The sequence below is a fragment of the Nycticebus coucang genome, chromosome 5 (assembly GCF_027406575.1).
Source record: "Nycticebus coucang isolate mNycCou1 chromosome 5, mNycCou1.pri, whole genome shotgun sequence".
Lineage (NCBI taxonomy): Eukaryota > Metazoa > Chordata > Mammalia > Primates > Lorisidae > Nycticebus > Nycticebus coucang.
In genome coordinates, this window is record NC_069784.1 from 132,107,804 (window position 1) to 132,129,615 (window position 21,812).

General features: G+C 40.2%; 1 protein-coding gene and 1 non-coding gene across 10 annotated transcripts in view; one reads left to right on the top strand and one right to left on the bottom strand.

Moving 5' to 3' along the window:
• The window catches only part of ARID1B (AT-rich interaction domain 1B), a 420,254-nt gene that overhangs the window by 260,955 nt on the left and 137,487 nt on the right, over window positions 1-21,812 (top strand). The window lies entirely within an intron of this gene.
• Window positions 5,750-5,856, bottom strand: LOC128586885 (U6 spliceosomal RNA). The gene has a single exon (XR_008380343.1). It is a non-coding gene; the product is annotated as a U6 spliceosomal RNA (small nuclear RNA).

Genomic DNA, 21,812 nt, shown 5'->3' on the forward strand with positions numbered 1-21,812 from the left:
GAAAAATACATGCAGAGTTCTTGAAGTGATAATGCAAATAAAACATTTCATATTATAAGTTAAAAATAACAAGTTTGGAAGCAAGAAAAAGTCTGGGAGACTATTTGTTTTGTCTAAATTCTGCTTTTACTCTGATCTTTTGACAGTTGGCTTTTCGATATTGTGTTATTGCCTCAGTATGTTCGTATATTGAAGGGCTAAAGTGTCTGGCAGAGTTGTAGTTGAAAATACCACAAACTCTAAATAATAAAGTAATAAGCACCACATCTTGTCTGCTTTGTTGTCATAAAAGCCTATTCTTTGACATTCCTGAATTTTGTTGGTGTCCTGACTATGGAATCACTAGTAGAGGGTATCACAGCCAAAGCGTCCCTGCAGCTGGCTGTGGCTGTGTGCCCCAGTCTTCCAGGTCACCAGGACTAGCTGCATTGATTTGCTGCTCACTTTGCCCAGCAAGGCTGCTCTGCCTTTGCTGACCCTGAACTCTGGCCCAGCAGAGTATGAAGCCTTCTCTCCCTCTGGCCTGAGCACACTCAGGTGTGGCCTTCCTTTGGGAGCTGGGCAGGTTTCTGCTTGCAGTGGGTGCGGCCTTAAATGAGTTTGTGAACAGGAGGGGTGAGTGTGAGCTAGGGAACATGGGCCTGGCTCTCTGAGATAGAGACCAGGAAGTTAAATCCTACAGGAATTTTTTTTTTTTTTAAAGCTACACTTGGCAGTTTAAAGTACTTAATTGGCTGCTTCCTAAGAAGCCACATACATTTTTATAAGAAATGTCTCTTAACCTCCATCTACTCTTCATTCCAGAATGAATTTTTTTCTGTGTGTATCACATTGAGGGGGAGGGGAAGTGAAAAATGGATTAGCTAATGAACACGTATTATTTATATACTCAGTGGGAACTGAGTATAGGTTTAGATTCTACTTACGTTGAACATTAAATATCATGACAAAGTCAATGAAATCATAGGAAGCATTCTAAAAATTATTTCAAACAAATTTCCTAAACATTTTCAGATTTTATAAAAGAATTCTCACATTATATATTAAGAATTCTCACATTATATTCCTATTTTTGTCTCATTTAAGTTTAATCTCCTTATGGATGGATAAGCATCTTTTCTTCAGTCATCTTAGTGTGTTAACCTGTACTTAGTATCATCATGATTTTGAAACATTGGCTGGCTGTTACAGCAGTATAAAAATAACAAGGCACATGGCTCCAAGGAGTAAGGGTCCCCTGGGCCACCAACCCCAATGACAGCCTCAGAAGCAGAGGGAAGCCCTCAGTTGCTGGGGAGTCCCTGCCCCCCACTCAGTCCCCAGCACACTGAGAATCACCCCTCCCTGACACAGTTTCCAGCCTGAGAATAGGAGGGGCCTAAGGAGCCCCACCTTGTCACACACTGTCAATGAAGTCTGTTCCCTGTACTCGCCACAGCAAGGAACAACAGGCATTTAATTTAAAAAATAGTACCTGTGCTAAATGAGTAATTTGGGAAGAAGCAAGAAATCCTGAATTTTAAGATGGAGAATGCATTTCTTTATCAGGTGTACACTCCAAGGGCTCTAATTTTTGATAGTAAGTAGCTTTTATAAAAATTTTAATTTTTTGTTTCACCTTCATATGGACTATTAAATAGAACTTCTGATGATATCATACTCATGAAATAACTTTTTTGTTTTCTGATTGACATAAAAATTTTTATGACGTGCTATTTAATAGTATGTGCCAACATCACAAGCACAGATATTAATAGGTGCACATGTGTGCATGTGGCAATAGTAAATGTCCCCATCCATACATGTGTGCATTTTTACTTAGGCGGCATAGAGAAGTTGACCTCTCTAAAGGAGAAGCGCTGAGAGGCAGGAAGTGGAGATCTGCCAGGCTCGTTGGCTAGAGTCACGGACAAGAGCAGGGCCTGTCTGAACTGCCACTCAGTTTTTATTCTGCGCGTTTGCAGGGCTGGTGATTAGAGTGGCTTTCGCCCAATTATGCTGTGATTATTCTGCTGCACTGTAATTGACTGGGGAGATATGCTAATACCTGTCATTTGGGATGATAAAAGATGAGCGGGGGACGCAATGCATTATTTAGCTGGCTGTGTGAGAGATGAGGGTGCGCAGAGTGCTTTAATTGCTGAGAAGAGAGGTTAAGCTGAACGAACGGATGCATTAGAAATGAGTTTTTTTATGGCTTGTGGAAAAGTGAAATAAAGGAAAATGTGCCTTAAACTAAAGCAGCAGATAGAAATAAGCACAAGGAAACTAGATCTTGCAGGCCATTCTCTTTATCCGTTTAAACACTAACGGAAAATGCAGTTTAGAGTTCAGTAAATAATAATCAGAATGAGAATTTACAATGGAGTCTCATATGAGCCAAAAAGAAAATGTTAAAGGAATCATTTTTATTTTAAATAACTATTTGTGATTTGTAACCTCTTAAATTCACACTGTATTGGTTATACTGGAATGTAACACGTAACAAAATGTCATCTTAGAGGTGTCTTTCAAAAAATGTAGACAGAGGAAGGCAAGGAAAAATGACTTTATAATACCAGGACAGTAAATTAATGAGAGTGGACAGCTGCTTCTTCAACGATGGGCTCTGAGGCGTTCACTGGTGCACAGTCCTCATGCACAGCACCCGTCAGGCATTGGTATTTTTATGGGAACGATTATGGAAAGAGTGGTATTTTCCTTTTCGTATTTTTTCTTTTGTCACACCCATATATAATTTTGTACCCATATTTCACAAAAGTATTAAAAAGTCTGTTGTAATCTCTACGGTTATTTACATGATTAGATGTTAGTGTCTTGCTATATTTTAGTTTTGTGCGATTAATAGGTAATTATTTTGAAAATGTAGTCAGACCAGCAGTTTGCAGAAATGGACTGTTAAGAACTGCGGTGACGCCTTGCACACTTTGTCAGCTCCAGGCACATCACACTTTACCAATTAATAATGCAGGAACGTGTTGTTCCCAGCTGTGCCGCTCCGTCTTGTGGGTGAAGCGATGATGATCCAGGCAGAGAAGCAGAGGGTGTATTTTTTTGTAAAATGAGGGGAAGGACCTTTATATGTTGCTGGATTATCTCCAGATAGGCAAGCTTCTCAGTGCCTGTGTGACTCGTCTGATACAGACGAATCGATCAGGGAACAGTTTTCAACCAGGCTACTGAATGCTAATGGATCTGTCTAGAACCAAGCGTGCCTGTTGGCCTGGATGTCAGCTGCGGTCAGATGCTGCTGTCTGATACTCAGATAAGTTCAGTCAGAGCTGATCACTTCCCCGGAATAATTGGCACCTTTTGGGTACATTTCTTCTGGGACAAAGTGAAGTTTCCTTAGAGATAGTTTTATTCAGTGTCCTTCATGGGATTCCAAAGCAGACTTTTGTATGTAACTCAGACAATTATAATCTAAAATGTTGCTGATATAGAGTGTCTTATAAGGCAAAATATTGTAGAAGTTATAAAGGGGAAAGATGCTGTTATTAAATGGACAAAGGACAAACACAAGATTGCCTATATCAAAAGCCACCTAAGAGCAGTTTTTACAAACTTGAGTTAGAATTTAAAATGTAAAGCCACATTTTAGCACATAAGAGAGTGATGCTGAAGGATAGCAGTGGTACTTTGGAGACGGGCTATCTTGACTGGTTTCTCGTCAATATTATAAAAAGAGCAGTGTACAAACCTATTTACTTTTGTACCTTTTTAAAAATACTAAGTTTGTTATTTTTCCTTTCTACTAGCCAGTTATTCAATCTTGCAACTTTGTTTCTAAATCTTGGCTACAATTTTTATCACTTGAATATGGAAATGATTCCTTCTTTAAGCTCCTTACTTTGAAAGAGTTCTGCTTTGTTTTGTATGGTCAAAAGAAAACAGTCGTGTCTGTGGCTTTTTCTTGCTTATGTGGCATATTATTGAGTCTGACTGTAAGTCTGATTTGTGACAGCATGAAATTGTTACACTTGGATAGGAAGGCACTGTGTGATGTCACCGCTCTCTACTCCCATTAAGCTCTTCCCCTTGAAAGTCCTGCATCTTAAACTGAGATTTGTAATGCAAGGCAGCGTAAGATTTACTGCCATAGCTTTCCTTAGTATCTTTTAATATCCTTACCACCCAATTAAATGTGTTTTTTTCATAGCGATGAGTTACAGTTTTTAAAAATAATGTAGTTATTTTATAATAAAAATGTAAATCTGATGATAGGATTTAGAGCTACAGGGGACAGGAGAAATTATGTAGTCCATTACCCTCCTGTTAGAGTAGGAGCCAGGGCTCGGGAGAGGGTGACTAACCAACTAGACCCTGTGTCTCCCTGCTTCCCATCTAGCTGCTGTTTCTAAGTCATTGTCTTTTACCTTTTTTATCTCATGGCTCTCTTGAACCTATAGTTAAACTTCTATGACACACTTAAATTATGTTGATCACAAAAAAAAAGGTAAAAAAAAGAATATACTTAGTGTCCTTCGAACTTCTTTTGAAAATAATTTAGTTAATGATCTTTAAAATTTTTCGTGGCACACTAGTTGTAAATCACTGTTCTGTCTTTGGAAGCAGTTCTTGCCTAATTAGCAAAGTATCTGGAAAATAGTTGGACATGTTTGAACTGTGGAAGGGAAAAGAAGTATAACCTAAGCCTACTTACTAAATGTCAGGCAGTACTGGTGGTCAGGTTGGTTAAAGCAAAAATCACTAAGAAGTGACGCATGCGCATTCACTTTAACACAGAACATGTACGTGGACGTTTAGATGCACGTCTCGCCTGTCCCTCTTTCACACTGTCTCAGCCATACCCAGCTCCTCAGCAGTATTTTCAGTCATTGACTCATCTTCAGTAGAATGGGTCTCTTTTCGGTTCGCTTATAAACTGAATATGGAGTATAAACATTTTTAGGGGGGAGGGTCAGTCAGCACCGTTCCCATACACCGCAGCTGGCCTGAATGGTTGTAGAGAGGGGCTTCGTGTCGGAAACCAGGGAGCTCCTCTGGTGGCACTCGGGGTGTCCTCATGTTTGCCACCTGTGTTGCTATCTTCTTTAAGCTAATTCATTCCGTTAAGAAATAACAAGTGACTGTCTTTCCTTCTACATCAAGCCAAGTCTTCAATAACGTGCTGCTGTAGAAAAGATACAGGTCCTGAATTAGTTAACTAGAGAATAGTCATCAGTTTACCCAGTTTATTTTTTATGGTTTTGATTTTTTTCCACTTGCCAGTAAGGTACTGTATTTTGTTTGTGTATTTGTCATTTAAATTCACCCATGGAACTTGCACAAAACACCCTTTACAGTAGCTCAAAGGGTTTGAAAACATTCATATAAATAATTACTTTCCATGTCAAGCCTTCCTGCTCATTTTATTAACTCCTCCTATCAATTTTTTCTTTAAATTTGTTTATAATACCATTTTTGTTCTTTGTTTTAAGCCTGGCTCACTCTGTTGCCCCAGGTTGGAATGCAAGTGACCTCATGATAGCTCACAGCAACCTCCAATTCCTGGGCTCAAGCAGTCCTCCTGCCTCGGCCTCCGGTATAGCTGGGAGAACGTGTAGGCGCCCACCACAACGCCCAGCCGGTTTTTTCTACTTTTGGTAGAGAGGGAGACTTGCGCTTGCTCAGGCTGGTCTCCAACTCCTGACTTTAGGCAGTTCTCCTGTCTCAGCCTCTCAGAGTGCTAGTATTACAAGAATGATCCAACATGCCTGGCCTGATTACAATACTCTTTTTTTTTTTTTTAAATATGGAACGCTTCACGAATTTGCGTGTCATCCTTGAGCAGGGGTCATGCTAATCTTCTCTGTATCGTTCCAATTTTAGTATATGTGCTGCTGAAGCGAGCACAATTACAATACTCTTAATAAAGACAGAAAGTTAATTTTATCAAAAGAAAAAAAAACTTAAAAAAAAAGAAGAAAAAGGAAAATTGAAAAATTCTTGCATAAATTACAGATCTCTGGTTAGATTAGAAAGGAAAAGGAAGTTGCAAGTGTATTAATTTTCTACTGTTGAATAACAAATTACCACAAATTCAGCAGCATAAAACCACACCTCTTGAGTATCTCACAGCTTCTGTAGAAGAGGGGGCCTATAACTAGGCCATCTGTTGAGGATCTGCCAATGTTGGAAGAAGCTGGTGTTGGACTTCAGTCATGTCTGAGATTTGAGATTTAAGATCCTCTTCTAAGCTCATTGGTTGGCAGAATTGACTTCCTTGTGATTATAGTTCTTAGATTCCCATTTTTTTTGCTGGATCCCAACCAAGTACCATTCTCAGTTTCCAGAAGTGACCTGTGATTCTCTGCCACATTGCTGTCTCCACAGCACTGCAGCAGTAGACTGGCTTCAGACCCTTCCACCACTTAGGTGGAAGGCACACCCAGGATAGTTTTTATTTTATTTGCAGTTTTGGCCAGGGCTGGGTTTGAACCCACCACCTCTGGCATATGGGGCCTGCGCTCTACTCCTTTGAGCCACAGGCGCCGCCCAGGATAATTTTTATTAATCCAGAGTCAACTGCTTAGGGACCTTAATCACATCTGCGAACTTCCTTCTACCCTATAAAGTAACATAATCACTAGAGCAGTGGTTCTCAACCTTCCTAATGCCGTGGTGGCCCTGTAATACAGTTCCTGTGGGTCGCGACCCACAGGTTAAGAACTGCGGCACTGGAGTGTTACCTGTCATAGTCACAGAGCCACTCACACAGAAGGAAGGTCATTAACGTGGGTGTGCACACAGGGACGGGGAATCTTGGGGACCATAGAATTCTGCCTCCCACACCTTCTGATTCATATTTTTACCAGATTTGGGGGCTAGAAAGGGTTTCTCTACGGTACTGAAAATGTTCTTAACTTGGGATATTTTTTAAAAATGCAGTTTTGGAAACATGAACGTGAGATACAATAGAACATATTTGACAACATTGAAAATAAAGGATAAGCATCTTTAACAGAGCGATCCATCGTAGCAGCAGTTTCATTTCTTGTACTGTAAGCTCCTGAGGCTTTTCCATGGTGCACAGGAAGGAATATCTTATTGTAGACCCTCCTGTGCAGTCCGTGGCCTTCCGGGGTGTGCAGAGAATGCGCTCCTTGTGTTTGTAATGCTTCTGTCAGAAGGCTTTGTGACCTCATTTTCTCTTCTGTTATGTTTAGTTTTGATCTCATGAATCTTCATAGACGTGGTAATAATAGAATAATAGAAAATGAAGTCCCTGGTAAGTCTGGTTAGTTTTAGAGACTTGAAATGCTAAGAAAAAAAATTTTGTTCTAACAATTTTTTTTTTTAGTCATCATTTTGATGTTCAATTTTGACTAATCATTTTTGGAGTTTATAAGGAGAAACATGAAATGCAACTTTGTTTTAACTTTCAAATAATGGTATTTTTTTTCTATAAATTCTATGACTCAGCCCTAGATTTAATACAGAATATTAAAAAAAGGTCCAAACTGCCTTTTGTCTTTTTTAAAAATCAACCTTACTGGCTGGGTGCAGTGGCTCATGCGTGCACTCCTAGCATGCTCAGAGGCCAGGGCGAGTGGATAGCTTGAGCTCAAGAGTTCGAGACCAGCCTGAGCTAGAGTAAGACCCAGTCTCTTCTAAAAATGGGGGAGGGAGGGAGAAACTAACCAGATGTTGTGGCAGGCACCTGTGGTCCTAGCTGCTCAGGAGGCTGAGGCAAGAGGATTTTGAAGTTGCTGTGACCTGTGATGCCACAGCATGGCAGCCTGGGCAATAGAGTGAGACTCTGTCTCAAAAAAAAAAGAAAAATATCAAGATTATTCATTTAAAATTACATACCTAGGTGTTTTGAATTTATCTTTGCTAACCTGACTCTTTTCAGAATTATTTTTAGAGAAAAAGAATATATTTTAAATAGGATTTGTGTGTACCTCTTTGTAGGGGGGATTTTATAAAGCCAAAAAATTTAGATAGGAAGCAAGTTACCCAGATTTTGAAAATGTGTCAAAAACATGTAAAAAGTAATAACTATTTCTTGCACTTGATTCAAGAATAAAACAAAGTTTAGAAGGCTTTTTTAGATGGGATTCATGATATCAACAATTTATTCCATAACTGAAGTTGTTTCCTGATATTCCAGAGGAACTATCAGCGTTGGCATGAAATTTACTATTTTGTTTCTTTTACAGTATTGATGGAGTATTTTGTGTATTCACACCTTTGGGGGAATTTGTGTGACTGTGGATGAACTATATAGACAATATTTAAGGAAAGTAGTGGCATAGTATATGGGCTGAAGTCATTCTGTCTAACCTTATCACTTCTCCTCAACTCACCCCCACCTCCCCTCCAGGACAGCTAAGAAGTTAGGATACACTCAGATACCCACCTGAATGACACCAGACTTTTCTCTAAAATACTACCAGCACCTGTTTCTTGAACTGCTTTATCCTGATCCCTGTGCTCGATGATTTCCCTCTTGAGATGGAATGGTGTTCTGCAGCCTCTGGGGTCACTCTCCCTCTCCTGGGTGCTGAGGACACTGTCATGAGCAAGGCACAGTTCCAGCCCTTGTTTGCAGTAAGGGTTGATAGATGGTCCGGGTGGCATGTGACCAGTTAAGTGCCTACTAGGACATGTGGGGGCAGCACCATGTGGTCTGTGGCTCAGAGGTACTGAGGCCCCCTGGCAGGCAGGAGCCAGCAGACAGAGTTGCCTCAGGTGGGGGGACTCTGTAGGAAATGCGTGGAGGACCCAGAACACCTCGCTGGGATGTTCCAACCTCGTGAGTTATAATCAGAGGCACTTCAGCTTGGAAAGGTTTTTTTTAAAAAGTCAATATATTTATTTATCAACAATATGTATTATCTATTGGCATAAGAAAAGACTTTAGAGACAATATATTGATTAGTTGTCTATCTTTAGCATTTTAGAAACAAATGGAAGAATGTGAAAGTGCTTAGAAAATAGTAAAATGTTGTGTAATGAAAGTTTTACATTATCATTTATAGCAGCTTGTTATATAATAGATTTATATGATGTCAGGAATAAAGGTAGCTGGTGAAATTACTCCATTAGCTAGAAAATGGTTTAGATAAAGGATCAGTCAAACTAAGCCATTACTTTCTAAAGTGATAGTTTAAAAGCTACACATTATGTTTTGCTTTCTTGCCTGAAACTTTCATTACACAGTAAATTTGTTTGTAAATATTCAATAGTGTACTGCAGAATATGAGGTTTGTTAAAGATAGTCTGATTAATTTAAGGGAAATTAGTCTGTTGAAAGTGAAGGAACTGTTTATTTTGGCATTTTACAGAAGTTTTTCTGTGAGTATTTACAGACAGATTCTGAGACTATTCACCATTTATTAATTACTTTGAGTGGACCAGACCCTGTGGAAAGCTGTGGGGTGCAGTGATTAGCAAGAGACAAGTGACCCTTCATTTCCATAGCACCCTAGTTGTACGGCCTGGTGGACCTGGTGGGCTCTAACCTCCATTATATGGCCTGGGAAAGATTGTGAGCGGGGTGGAGAGAGTTCTTTTGAATACGTGTATTAGTGATTCTACTTTTGTCTATATGTTTCAGAACTCAAAAATGCTTTCTAGGAGTTTAAATGAGTTGTAATGCATTTGGTTTCAGGGAGAATGAGAAAAAGAGAAATTTATTTCAGTGCTTGTTGCTTAATCAACATCTACGTTGCCACTTCACATCAGCTCCTGTCCTTTCCAAGTGAATTAGTTCTTGTGGGCAGCACGTCAAGAGGAAGTGTATTGTTCCTGGCAGGGCACTTGAATTTCTAATTACCAGATTCCTGACTTAATTGCAATTACCTGGACACCGAGGCAGGGTGAACTTTTGGAAAAGAATGTAATTAATGAAACAGGAACTTTGCTGCCAACACCCCGTCTAGCTAACCAACACTAAACATAGCACCGATAAGTCCACATCTGTAAAGACAACCCATCAGTCACTAAAAACAGTTCTTAAAGCACATTCTGCATATAGTGAGTGCATCTCAGCTTTGACGTTAGAACAAATGTGATGCTCACACAGGGCACGTTCCGAATGACTCTGCTTTGCAGTAGAGTAATAGGCATGTGTGTATCTTTAAGGTAGAGTAATTATCTGGAATAAAAATAATTGTTAACCAAGTACTCTTTCTGTATGAAGACACATTATATACTTCCATTGTTAAATGGAAGATCTCAAGGTCTGTGGGCATTGGAAGAAAAATATTTTTTCCACTATTTGCTTGCTACAATAGTTTTTCTTAAATAATGCTTTTCATTTAAAACAAATTTACACACAGCAGAAAAGTTTTGACCTGTTTACAAATACAGATTTAAGCTTACTTTAAAAGCATTTTGATGTACTTAAGGCAGATCTGAAATACTTATTTTCCCATTTTTCTCATCTTCTCATCACATTGAAGAACCCAACTGCTTCTTACACAGACACACAGCCCAGAGATGGCAACAGGCAAGTGCTATGGTTGGTTTTCCACATTTTTATTCAGCCCTTAACCCCCTGCTGTGTCTCCCTCCTCAGCTTCTCTGGGCTGTCCTTCCTTTCCATCTCAACTGATCCCTCGTTCATACCAAGGTTAATTTTGTCCATCTATGGTTAGTTAACTCACAAATGATCTTTTACAGCTTCTTCCCCACGGAGCTGCTAGTCTTTTTCATTTTCAGCCTTTTCAAAAAACGTTACAGAGTGGAGTTCTCCCCACTAGCCTCTGCTCCCCCCGGTGCTGGGGAGGGCTCTGCACAGGCCCGGTGCGTGTGTGGTCTCTCTCCTTCCTGCTGGGGACTCAGGCTGACCCTCAACTGAGACAGCCCTGTCTGTTTTTACCAGTGTAATTCCTTCCAAATCTTTAATAAAAAGAAGAATACCTCTTGTGTATCTTTTTCTTACATTTTATCTTATTTTTATTTTTACAGCAGTAAATTAAGAACTTGGCTGCACTTCAATTATATTCATTAGCTGTTCAAATAATGGCAACATAAAATAGTGAGATTTTTAAGTGGGAATAATGACGGTAAATGCCTCAAGCAGCTGTGAAGATGGAGTGCGCGACTCCTGCGCAGCTCTTAGGACAGCCCCGGCACAGGGACGTGCTGCGGCCGCTGTGGCGCCTGCCGTAGTGTTGTCACTTGAGCCCGGAATTAGCCCTGCAAGGTGGTTGTGGCAGGTCATATCGACATTTCAGAGACAATAGAACAGAAGCACCAAGAGGTGATGTCACCTGCATCACACAGCTGGCAGGGCGACGGCATTGGGCTCGGGTATTTTAACTCCTAGTTAATATGGCTTTTACCATGTCAAGGTTATCAGATTTAGAGGGAAGAATACAGGTTTCCCATTATAGTTGAATTCAGAGAAACAATGAGTACAATTTGAAATGAGATGAGAATACAATGGGTAAACAGTCCAACTATTGTATAGCATATACTTACACCAAAAATTATTTGTTATTTCTCGGAAATACAAATTTAATGGGTTCCTGTATTTTATCTGGTAAGCCTAATCTATCCGTACAGAGTGCCAGTCATTAGATGATAGACCAGAAATTTTTAAAAGACAATTGATTCAGTCTTTTCTGTACTTTTCACAACATATTTTTGTATTCTCAAGTAATCCTATTAAGGACAGTGAGACGGAAGTGTCTATGCTGTAGTCTTTCCAGGCCTACATCATGTTGTAGGTGGGAAATATGTTTATGGTAGCAGGGTAGATTTTTCCAGCAGCTAATGAAACGCTCACTGAGTTTGCAGTGAGAGAAGTGAGACAGTAAATAGGAGAGGTGCTGAAGACAGCTGATGAGTGCTGTCACTCTTTGGAGATGACAAGATGTTCAGCAGTGCAGTCAGGATGAACTGAACCCCCTTTTCGAAGTGCACGGCTACATTCAGTTCTCTTGCTCTTTGTTGCTGCTGTGGTTTTCCCTGTTTCTGTATCTCCTTTTGTTAATTGCTGTAGACGTGAGTTTGGTTTTAACGTTTCCCTTTATAACCTCACGGGAAGGATGAGGCAGGGGTCCCGTAGGAAACCGATGGCAGACTTGTCTTCTTACCTTGCTCCTCCCGTGATGGTTGTTGTTCTGCACAAAGTGTCTGTTAATCTGATAATGGTCTAAAATAATATTTTAAAGAAATAAGTTATGTTTCAGAATGAGGATGGATGAGTCCAAGTGGACCATCCTTACTCTACAGGTTGAAGAATTAGAGAATATTTCGTATGGCGGATTTTCCTTTTTTTACATTTTTGGTCTTAACTGATTACAACCAAGAGCCAAGAGACAGGACAGTTGCTGGGACAGGTGAATGAGCCACCAGTCATGTCTTCAAGCCAGTGTGAAAGCGTGGGTGAGGGCGGAAAGGGGGAGGCCGGCATAGCCTGAGCAGCAATAGGCCCCCAGGTGCTGTGCAAAGCCTTTCTTTACCAGGGCTTTGCCTGGAATGCTCCTTACGAGGCAGGTGTAGAATGCTACCTCAACAAAAGCGGAAACAGGCTCAGAGGAAGGTAGCTGATACCTGGGACACGGGGCTAGTAACAAGAAGCCAATGCGATTGATTATTCAAGGGACCACGATTATTCAAAGGACGATTGCATTCTCTGTTGTTTTTTAGATGATTGACTTGCCTGTACAAAGTGAGTTTCACTTTGTTATACTGTGAGAATTGAGTCTAAGAACCAAGAATCAGGTGCTTGTGAGTTTACAAAGTAAAATGTGTGTAAAATGTAAAACGCTTATGAAGTGTACTCCTCATAAGTCAGACTTGCTAATTTTATTTATAATAGTTGTTTTTGTATGGGATTACCGCCAATGGGTAAACCTAACAATTTATTTCTTGTAGAACTTCTAAATGGCCAGTGTGTTACCAGGGAGAGTTTTAGTTTCTTGTGATCTATCACAGGGTGACGTTGCATTAGCAAATGTTCTTAAGACTAGAGTCTGGTTCTCTGTTCCGCAAGGCTCAGCAAGCAGTTTGACCAGGAGCATACTGAGAGATGGATGGACCATCTCCCAGTCAGGCTCACCTGCTGCCCAGATAGGCCAGGCCGCGCTGACCCTGCAGGCAGCACACCCGGAGGAGGTCACCGCGGGAGGTGTGCAGAGTGTGTACATCGGACCATGGGAGGTGAAACAACCTGAGGTTTGTAGCATCCAACTGCGAGAGCCCGCCCTGTTCTCCACAGCGGGGCTTCCATGCCAGCTGCGCGTCATCGTCCCTCCGGCCCTCTCCTTTGCCTTGTGGAACCTCTGTGATCCTTCTTTGCCTCTTTACGCCCCCTCACTTGGGGACGCAGTTGTTCCTGAGACAGGTCAGTCCCCCTGGTGTGATGGGAGGAGGTATTGTGACCTAGGGGCTGATGGTGCTCTTTGAGGTAGCTGTACGCGTCTGCTGAATATGACCCTTATGCATGAGAATCCAAAGTTCCTTTCCCCAGAAAACTTGTTTGGCCATATCCAATTTATCATACAAAAAAGCAAAGTAAAGTGTTCAGAGGCCATACCCGGTTTTCATACTGATGGAGAAATAGTCTTCTTAGCATTTCTTTTGTGTCATATTTTGTTGCCCACAGCGAACAGTGAGGTCTTCATTTGTTTTAATTTTTACTCTCCCAACCCTTCTCATTCTCACATGCTTGTAACCCAACCCGAGGTCAGCCAAGTGGAGGATGCACAATCTTGGCTGGATTCATAGAAAAAGGCTTGAAGTGCTTCCTTAGCTGCCCTTAGCCTGAAGAGTGTCACGCCCCACCGTCCCACGTCGTCTGCTGACCAGTCTGACATACACTTCAGAGAAAGGCCCTGAGGGCAGGTGCCCGCCCACCCTCCTCCCACCCCCTTCGCCTTGTGCTCATCCTCTTTCCCGCTTTTTTCTTTTTCTTTTCCTTTTTTTTTTGGTGTCAGCTCCCTTTCCTTTCTCTTCTGTACAAAGTAACAGTGGAGGGAAGTTATAAATCTTTTGTTCTTTACTAAGAACTAAATGAAATTTTTAAAAACACTCTATGTTTAAGTCCAAATAGAGCTTTTGTGCCAACATCAACTTATACTCTACTGAATAGTTTGTTTAAACTAACCAATTATTATTTGCTAATAGTTCTGTGTATGTACATAAAAGGAAACAAGTGGTAAAATTAAGTAAAATTATTAAAGCAGAATTTTATTTCAGGAAATTTATCTTTCTGAGTCTCTATCCCATGTGTAAACACACTGGTCAAAGTCATGAGGAATGTTAAGTTAAAAGAAGTGCAGATTGCTAAAAATTTGAAGGAAAGTCTAAGAAACAAATAGAAAATACTCTCAAATATTATACTAACCATTATAAACTAAAATTTCCGATGGTTTTAAAGCAGAAACTACTTTGACTCTGGATATTATTGGTTCTCTACCTTAATCAAGATGTATCACGCCATATGTGTGTGCTGTGAATTTGTTAATGTAAATGATAATGATATTGTCATTTGGGCTTTTAAATTCAAAAACCATGTCTAATTGATGAAAGGTGCCTTTATGGCATCGTTATTTCCAAATACGTCAAGCACTGCTTGTGTCGACCCTTGACTTTCATGGGCATGTTGGTCTTTGACCCAGAACTGGTAAATGAACCCTGCAGGGAAATCATTAGAGAATTGGAACAATTGTGGTGGTGGGATCAGAGGTCAAACCATTACCTACCCATAGGAACTTCCGTTTAAATTGGACTTCTTGCTTTTCTGAAAGCAGGTCATATTTTCAGGGAGATGCTGAGGAAGAGTTCAGCACATGTTCATGTTAACCTATCAGATGAAATAGGACCACCAGGACTTGGGAGATGTCTGTTTTTTTCCTATGTCGTGACAAATGACTATGCTGTCATTCGGTAGAAGCCAAATTATTAGATGTAAATATTTTGGAAGTATACATAAATACAGGACATGCACAAATTCAGATGTATAGCCTGATACATTTTCTCAAAAACACAGCAAAACCCCCAAATCCCTTTTGTGCCCCTTGATTCATTATCCATCCATCCCCCAAGAAGCATCCCCACCCCAGTAAAAGTGATCGGTCACTAGTGGTGAGCCATGTTTTGGTTAGTCTCACTACAGAAAACAATCTTATTTCTCCACTTCAAAAAGTTAAAAGTTTTGTGTGAAGAAAGGATGACTTTGCTCAAGGAGTTTCTGTGAACATCAGTTTTTACTATCTCTGAAAGCTATTAAAAGAGAGTTTTTAAAATGATGTGCATCACGGAAAGTAATCTTTCCTTTGCATTGAAAACTGGTTACTTGAGAGTTAACCATTTAAAAATTACAGAAAACAAGAAATGGTATACTTGATTTCCTTTTGATCTTGTTTTAACTATTCTTCCTTTTATAATTACTATTCTCTGAAGACTGTATATTAAATATAATCTAAGAATTTTAAATTGTCTCCTGACAATTAAATATAAAATACAATGTACATTAGTCTGAAAGTTTATTCCATTAAATATCTAAATATGTCAATGAAGAAAGTCTTAATTTTAATGAGGCCAAAACACTGTATTGCCTGTATGCTAATAGAGCCTTTAACAGGTAGCTTATATCTGAATTCACAGTGTTCTTTTAATCCAAAGAATGAATCACATTTCACGTTTAGTTTCTCTGATGGGACACTGATGATGGAATTTTGCTGTTTTTTGTTCCAGTGGAAGATCTGGAAACTAATTGCCAGAAGTGGGGCGGGGGGGATAGATTTTAATTTTCTATCAAAGCAAAACTATTGGGAGTGGAAGAAGATGCACTTGGATTATTAAACGATTTCTGTTCTAGGAACGAAATGAACCTCCTGGACAACACTGAGAGAGTATGATTTTTTTTCTCTGCCTTTTTTTCTTGTCTTTTCCTTTGGTGTGATAGAAGGAATAGTATTAAGGAGGAGAGGAATATTTTCTGGAGTGGTGAACTGTGAAACTTTGAAAATAGGCTTCAAAGAAAGAGGCCAGAGTGAGACTGTGCCCATCCCCTCACCCTCTGACCCTGTTCCCTGTGTGTGAAATGCAGTGCTTGTCCCCCCATATGAGATGGCAATCAGAATTCAGTGACATTAGGATTAGAATAACATCATATAATAGTAATAGCTTTCATTCGTTGTATTTTCACTCTTTGTCAGGCAGTATTTCAAATGCTTTCTTTTATGTCGTTTATAAACAAAGATTTAACAACAGTTTTAACAGTTTATCTATGAGGAAATTGAGGTCTCAGAGGGTTAAGTCACGTGGGTGAATGGTTAGTAATTAGGAGCCATAAGACCTGACCCACATTTGGACCACAAGGCCCGTGCCCTAACCACGAAGCTCTTAGCCTGTGTCAGGTAAGTACAAATACAGCCACAGCTTATCCAGGCAGGGTCACCTTGGTGGTGCATCTAGTGTCAATTTCTTGAGAACACATGGGCTTTGACACTGCCTGGGGTACTGTGCTCTGGGTATCTCCCTGCCCCCATCGCCTCAGCCGTTTTCTTCTGGGGGGCACCATGGGTCCCCAGGGCTGCATCTTGCCCAGAGCACCACCTTTTCCTGCTTCGCACAAAAGTGCCTCCTGCTCAGTTGTGAATGTAGAGTTTTCTCTGTTACTAGCTTAGCAGTGATTGGTTAAAATCTCAAACAATATTCGTTACTTGCCAGATCTCTCCAACGCTTTGTCTGCTTTTTTTCCCATGTGTCATCACTGATCTATTAATTTATTCATCCAGAAAACATTTAAATACTTGTCTGCATATTATACAGTGCCGTGTTACCCTTTCTCTCCCTCCCTTTTCCCATTTTCTTTCTATTCCTCATTCTCCCTTTTCTTCTGGTCTGTGTCTGACTCTTGGAATGGCAAGTTACACCTAGCCAGCTCTTCAGACTGCTCTCAGGGATGTGAATTCAGTTTGAGCCATACCCCATATGTTTAAGACCCTAAACAATGATAGATACCTCAGAAGTCAGAACTCTATAAAATAAACTATTTGCCATATCAGATCGCACAACGGATCCATTGTTGGTTGAGAACTGTGCTAGATCACAGATGGTCTGCTTCATGGATCATGATTTCACAAAACAGTCTGCTTAACAATCTAGTTCTCCTCTGTTCCCTCTTACACATCCTGTGGGGAGTCAGCAGACAGAACGATCAGCACCAATTATAAAATGTATTTGCTTGCTGCTGTGTGGATTTCCTCTGAACTGAATTATGAGTCTTTTTGTTGTGTTGGGGGGCCTCCTGCCCAGATCAGGTAGGCCTGTTTAGAAGACAGGTGTGCATGTCTGCAGTGGTGGGAGCTGGTCGGCCCCCACTTGTCTGTTCATGGTCTCTTGGTTATGGACCCATGCATGACAGCTGGTGTGACTCACTCACAAGGAGGTGGAGTAAATACTTGGGCAAGTCCAGGAAATTGGAGAACTGGAGAAAACATTGTGTGAGACAGAACGAAGGATATAAACTAAACAATAAAAGATTTGTTTTCATCACTAAAGAACCTGTTGAGCTGCTATGGTGTATACTGTAGCATACCTCCACGTAGCTGCGTTCCTCCAGTACCACGTACAAGTTTTATCTCTACTAAATGAAACAAGACCGAGACAGATATGGGCCTAGATACATAGAGAAACAGCAACTATTTGTGCATTTGACTAGACATGCGCACACGCCCTTTGCCCTTTATACTCTGGGAGGAATCCATCACTCTCCTAGCTGATGTGGTTGGTGACCATTGCATCCTAATGTGATCTGTGTCCGTAGAACCTGTGTAGTTTTGATAGAAATAACTTAGCGTCTCTGGACCTCAGTTGCACATTTTAAAAACACAGGATTAAGAGTAAATCCTTGCTGTGGCTTTGTTTCCGTTTCGAAAATTCCATATGGTTTCTATCTTTCTTTCTTCCTTTTTTTTTTGACTCCTTGGCTTAAGTGATTCTGTTGCCTCAACCTCCTGAGTAGCTGGGACTATAGGTGCCCACCACAGCACCCGGCTATTTTTTGGAGATGAGGTCTCACTCTGGCTCAGGCTGGTATCAAACCTGTAAGCTCAGGCAGTCTACCCACCTCGGCCTCCCAAATACTGGGATTAGACCCATGAGCCATTCTGTCTGGCCAGAAATTCCATATGGATTCTAACAAGAGCTCCTAAGTGTTTCTCTTCTGAGGTGGTGAAATCCAGCCTTGCCTCAGGTTTTGATATTTGTCTTCTGCCACATTTTTATCTGTAATACTGTGGGTTTGTTGTTTGTTTTGTTTTCTTACTCTGTACTTGAGTGTGAGTCCTCTTAGCATCTGCTAAACAACTCTAGGAACTGATCATCTGATTTGGAAATATTAGCATAGAGTAGCTGCCGAGCCTTATTGCAGTTCACTTTATTTTTTTTATATACTATAAACTTGTGTCCTGAGTTTGTCAGATATGGGAAGTTTTTTTTTGTTTGTTTGTTTTTTTTTTACTCTTTATTACTATGGACAGAATATTCAAGAACAAATTCTTAAGGACTGTTTCAGGTCCATGGACTACCTGGCTATAAAGCCACTCATCTAATAAAATTTGATTTGATGTTTGCAGCCTATTGCGAATTTAACACCACTAATTTCTTATAGGTAGGCTGTGTTGAATTCAGTAACGTAGCTGCTTCAGAAATGTTCTCTGGCAAAACCCAGGTTTCCCCACCCATGGAAAGGGAGGCTCTCTTGGTTCCTTACCACTCTCACACATTTAAACTCTACTCTTTTTAGCATTTATTCATGTTCCTTGTACAATAATGTTATGTTATTTGAGGGGCAATCTTATCTAAATACTGAGAGCATAGACCAATTGCCAGGATCTAAAACAAATGTGGGACTTTTCCCTGTGAAGAATTCAGTACCAGCTTGACACCAGTAATCATGAGTGGTAGATAATGAGAGGCTGTAAGCTGGTGGAAAGGAATCCTGCAAACATACTTTCTTTGTAATACATCAGACTTAATAGGGCCTGGCTAGGTAACTACACAAACCGTATTCCTGCGTCCTAACCTATGCGGTAACGTTTTCCCCTTGGAAACTTGAGTTGCCTTTAAAGGCATGATGTAATCGACAATAACATTATTAAAAGATGCATAAATTATAAAGCTGAAAATCATTTGGGGAACAAAGTGTTCACTTTCTTGATAAAGGATAGCAGGTAGGTCTGTCGAGATCTTATTTGTGCATACATATTATACTTAAAGATAACGCCGTTTAACTTAAGAAAAAAGACTAGAGGGAAATATGGTAAAATGTTAGAATTTGATTAGCTCTGAATAGTGGCACTAATAATTTTTTCTATTTTGTTTTCTAATTTGTTTCTTCTTTATTTTTAAGAATAATGAGCTATGGCGGCGCCTGTGGCTCAGTGAGTAGGGCGCCGGCCCATATGCAAAGGGTGGCGGGTTCAAACCCAGCCCCGGCCAAACTGCAACAAAAAAAATAGCCAAGTGCTATGGCGGGCACCTGTAGTCCCAGCTACTCGGGAGGCTGAGGCAAGAGAATCGCTTAAGCCCAGGAGCTGGAGGTTGCTGTGAGCTGTGTGATGCCACGGCACTCTACCAAGGGCCATAAAGTGAGACTCTGTCTCTACAAGAAAAAAAAAAAAGAAGAATGAGCTATGCTGCTTTAAATTGTTCCTTCTGTTCCTTTTTCTTCTTTTAAGAGAGTAGAAGACATCATGTAATAATTTTTTTTTATTGAGGGAAGTATATTTTTGTTTTGAGTTATCAGTAAATGAAATCAAATCTTTCAGATCTTTTCTCCTTTATTATTTGTATTGAAATTATTGTAATTTTATGCTCGCTGTTAGAGTACAAGAACATAAAATTGAGAAAAAAATTTAATTTGCATCTTTTAAATATTATTAAAAAACTAAATCTGTTCAATTAAGAGACATTGATAAAAGCTCAAAGGTGCACATTTCCCTCTTTAAAGGCCCAGGAGTTCATTTCTATTTTTTAATTGCTAAAAATCAACATCGCTTCCTATTGCTAATATACTTCCTTTTTTTTTACTAGTTAAAAATCTTCAATAAAATAAAGTTAACACTAAATGTCACTTCATAATTGCAGTAATGATCACCCAGCTGTGCTTTGCTCAGTTTGTAACACATGTCACCATGAGTTTAGGAGCTGGGCATCATTTCCTGCCCACATACAATTCTGCAGACAATTACAGTGGTTAGAAAGTTGAGCATCTTCTGGTCACTGCTAAGGTGGTCAGTCAGGCTGGGAGTTCGGGGATTCTAGTTCTTGGGCATCGGGGGCTATATCCTTCACTGTTTGTGGGGTATCGGCCCTTGACATGTTTATTTACTTACTTTCTATTTTCTTACTGTTCAAGTATTTTACTTTGCTAGATTAAGAATAATTTTATTTATGAGTATGTGAATCTTAGAGAAGAAACTCTTACACTTAAATGAACCTGTAAGAAGCCCATAGAAAAGCAAGTGCCTGCAGCGCTAATAATGAGAACCGACAAGGCAGCCCTGCTGGGTTTATTTATGACCTTCTGCCTTTGTTAGCTCTTGTGAGAAATTCCTTTCTAACCATAACAATATTGCTGGAGTTTGGCACTGTGCAGAGAAATCCTGCCGAGCCCTGAGGCCCTCAAACTGGCACTCTCGGCTTGTAACAGATTGCCGTGCTCTCTGAGGTTTTTCATTCTCCTTCTCTTCTTTTATTTAATAAGTCATTTTTACCAATCTTTTTATATACTTTTTTAAAAAGAAAACACTGCTTTTATTCTCAGAGCCAAAATTCATTTTATTCTTAGTACAATGTCTCATCTACTTAGCAGTGCTGAGCAAAATTCAAAAGAGCACAGGATACAGAAAGGCAAGAAGAGGCAGGTTTATTCTATACCAGGGCAGATCAGGGGTCACATCACACACCACAAACTGATGGACTGTTGTGGCGCTCCTCAACAGTGTCACCTGGGAACACAGTGAGCTCAGTAGAACAAATCTACCTCTACCGTAGTTTTATAATACGCTGGTGATTATTCCAACTCCACTCACTACTTTAAGCCTGCCTTGTTTGCATTCTTCTGCAGTTTCCAAATGGAATCTGAAAAGCACCAATTAACAAAGCGTTTTCTTAAGAATTGTAATTCTCTTTGGAAGTAAAAGAAAATTGATAGTGTTAAGCATGTTTTACAGAGTTATTCAGAGCATAGGAACTGCATAAACCTGGAGCAGTGATATTCATTGTTTTTAATAATCAGTCCTATCCCACAAAGTAGCCAGCAATGACAGAATAACAATTTGTATTAAATTCTGTTTAGAGGATTGATAAACCGTCTAGGTGCAGTGACTCATCCTATAATCCCAACACTTTGACAGACCAAGGTGGGAGGATTTCCTGAAGCCAGGAGTTTGAGACCAGCCTGGGCAATAGCGAGACACCATTTCTACAAAAAATAAAACATTAGCTGGGCGTGGTGGGGTGCATCTGTCGTCCCAGCTACTTAGGAGGCTGAGCCAGGAGGATCACTTGAGCCCAGGAGTTAGAGGTTACAGTGAGCTGTGATTGCACCACTCACTGTAGCCTAGGGATGGAGTGAGACCTTGCCCCACCCCACCCCCCAAAAAAAAGAAGGGAAAAAAGAAGTATTTATGATAGACATATGATTTCTTTTTCTTCTGAAAATCTCCAAGTTCAAGATGCCAGTTTCTATGTGGAACAATAACTGCCTGGGCTCATTTCCCTAAAAGTGCCCGTTGGGTATTTGTTTCTCTTTTCAGGAAGGTTGGCAGTTAGACTGGGGCGTGGCGTACCGGAAGACTGTACTGTTAATAATTGATGCTTCTACCTTTGCTTTT